This window comes from Bidens hawaiensis, unplaced genomic scaffold, assembly GCF_021521415.1.
Source record: "Bidens hawaiensis isolate Kalapana, Puna unplaced genomic scaffold, B.hawaiensis_p1.1 tig00003870_1, whole genome shotgun sequence".
NCBI lineage: Eukaryota > Viridiplantae > Streptophyta > Magnoliopsida > Asterales > Asteraceae > Bidens > Bidens hawaiensis.
In genome coordinates, this window is record NW_027491224.1 from 617,161 (window position 1) to 620,603 (window position 3,443).

The window sequence follows — 3,443 nt, forward strand, 5'->3', positions numbered from 1 at the left end:
GACCGCACAAGTTGGGCTTCCTTCCATGCATAAGCTCGTAACAAGTTTTTCCAAGTTTCTTAACGGTTAACACCCTATTCAGAACATAGCAGGCTGTAGCAACTGCTTCAGCCCAGAACATCACAGGAAGCTTCGAGTCTGCCAGCATAGTTCTGGCTCCTTCAATTAACGTTCGGTTCTTCCTTTCAGCCACTCCATTCTGTTGCGGAGTATACGGAGTGCTGTATTGATGTTCAATTCCCTTCTGAAGACAGAAGATTTCCATTTCAAAGTTCTTGAACTCTGTCCCATTGTCACTTCTGATGAATTTAACTGATTTACTCATGACGTTCTCAACTTTTGTAATTAGATTCTTCACCATTTGAGCCGTCTCATCTTTTGTTTTCAGAAAATATACCCACGAATATCGCGAGTAGTCATCAGTGATCACCAAGCAGTAAGAGGTACCTCCTAGACTTTGTACATTCACGGGACCGAAGAGATCCATATGAAGTAGTTCTAGAGTACCGTCAATTGAGTTAATCTTCTTGGTGAGATGGGATTTCTTGTGTTGCTTTCCCTTCTTGCATGCTATACATTTGTCTTCAAAATTAAAACTTTTTAAGGGAACGCCCATCACAAGCCCATTCTTGACAATGAAGTTCATCTTCCGAAGATGAATATGTCCCATTCTCCTGTGCCACAATTCTGATTCTGATTCGCTTGCTTTTGTCATTAAACAAGATTCTCCGGTGGCCATTTCAGTAGACCTCATGTCCATCACATATGTATTCGTTTCACGTGGAGCTTTCATAACTATCCATTCGTCTGGTATCTGAAAACCAGGCTTCAATACTATCGCTTCATTCTTCGTGAAATGGACAGTGTAATCTTTATCACAAATCTGCGACACACTCAGCAGATTGTGCTTTAATTCCTCCACAAAATTCACATTCTCCAGAGTCATTCTCCTATTTGACAATGTTCCTCTACCAGTAATCCTTCCTCCGCTCTCACCAGCAAAACTAACTCTTGCTCCCTGAACAGGTTTTAAATCTTGCAACAAGTGTTTGTTGCCCGTCATGTGCCGGGAACAGCCGCTATCTACAATCCAAAGATTGTTGGCAGCCCTGTTCAACTGTTCCTGCACAATAAAACAAAGAGTTAGAATCTTGGGACCCAAGACCAATTGGTCTTGGATCGATACGTCCCGTACCCTGGCCTTCTCAAGTTAGCATCAGGATAATTTCTGTAAGTCCTGTTAGGAAATCTCCTTGCAGATTGAGTGTAATGCCTCCCAAACCTATGTGAATTGAAAGTGTTATATCTTGTGGTTTGGTTGAAAAACTGAGGTTTGTATTTATGAAAACTTGAATTAGTTACATTTTGGTCCTTTGAAAAGTTTTCATTTTTAGCAGTAACAAAATGACGCTTATCCTCAGTTTTATTTGGCCTCACACCTCTGAATCTCGGCTTCAGAGGGCAATCTGCAACTAGATGTCCTAATTTGTTACATCTAAAGCAACACCGACTCTCCTTTTTCTTGTCAAATGTTGTTTTGGATGTAGAGGCAGTGTTACCAGCCGTTTGTCTCACATAAGGTGGGACGTACGGATTGAGTGGAGAATTCTTTTTAGAAATGTTATTTTTATCTCCACCTGTGGGTAACCCGACCTTCTCTTTTGTCTGACCAGATTCAGACAACTTATCCGATTCCGATGAGACTGGACTCGAGACAGAAACTTTCACATTTGAAACAGACGAACTCGTTTCGCCAAAGCTAACACTTGGTTCTATATTTGTAACCTTGATGGGAGTTGTCTGAGTAACCTCGAAATCAACAGATTTCTGAACACTCGGATTATAAGTATAGTTGTGGTTAAAGGGTGGTGGAACCTCGTGATATCCGATTCCTCCCCTCTTTGCAGAGGTACCTTGATCACTCACGAGGTGATCTAGGATGGCCGAGGAATTCCTGAACTGCTCAAGTTTGCGATTCAGTTCCACCACCTTCACCTGGTGGTCAGCAATCTGTTTATCCCGATCAGCAATCAATTTTGTTTTTTCTTCTAAAACTTCATAACTAAGATCAATTATTTCAATTTTCTCAGCAAGTTTAGTTTTTAAGCTTTTGACATCTTTTTCACATGCTTTTATTTTAACTTTAAAACTGTTTTCTCTTGCCTTAGTAAAATGATGATCTTCTTTAAGATTTTTAAATTCAGCATCTAAACGAACGTATTGATCAGTTATTGTTGTTAGTTGCTCAGACAAATTCTCACAATTAGTACAAATATTCTTATTACGTACCTCGGAGCGATTATCCTTGTCATCTGCCATGAAAGCTGTTTCTTCTTCAGTAGCTTTCTCATTTCCATCAACCTTCTCACATTCTTCAACTTCATCCTCAGCCATGTTCGCTTGCTCACCAGATTCATTTGAATGCAGGTTCCAGTTGTACTCACCTGCTTCTCTGGTCAACATGGCATTAATCTCTCGGTTAAATCCAGAGTGTTGTGTAGGCCGACCTTGTCCACGTTCAACTCTTTCATTTCTGCATTCTTTGGCAAAGTGCCCGTATTGCTGACAATTATAGCACCTTACCTTAGATTTGTCGAATCCAGGCCTACCACCAACAAACTTTCTCCCAGTTTTATTCATAAACCGTTTAACTCGCCTCACAATCATTGCCATTTGCCATTGCAAATCCATCTCCTCCAGATCATCAGCATCGATCTGGTCGTAATCCTCATCTAGAGCCGCAGGGTCCACAATCTTCCCCTGGATGTAGTTTTCGTAGGAAGCAATAAATGATGCATAGACTGCAAACTGCTCTTCAGCAGATTTTACACTCATAGGCATCTTGGAATAATTATTGCTTGAGGCATTTGCAGAGAAACCACTTGTGGATGCTTGAGGCTTTGAAGTACTTGATCCTCCAGCAACGAAACAGACATCACCATTCGAGTTTACAGAAACGTTTCCTTCATGAGAAGAGTCAGAACCTGACTCCCCTTTTGAGTAATAAGCAGCTGATTCAGGCCTCGAACTTGAGCCTGAGTTAACCTTTGCACCATACATACCAGGGTCTTGTATCTGATCTGTTGGTGTTTCTTTTCGAACCATATTAAGCTCATAAGTTCTGAGCTTGTTTACTGCCGTTTCCAGATCATAATTTGGAAAGTCTCTGTCTTCCCTCATAAGAACGGTGTACATTTCCCACTTCGGTGGGAGAGCATCGAGAAGCTTTTCAACGATCTCTTCTTCTCGGTAAGCAATCAAATAATTGCTAAGCTCTGTCATTAGATGATAGTATCTGGTGATAATATCATCCAGTGATTCGTTCTTCAAAAATTTGAAGACGGAGAACTGAGTCTTCAAAAGTTTAATCTTTGATGCACGGATACCCACGTTCCCCTCGAATCTATTTTCTAGAGCATCCCAAAGCTCTCTCGCAGAAGTGT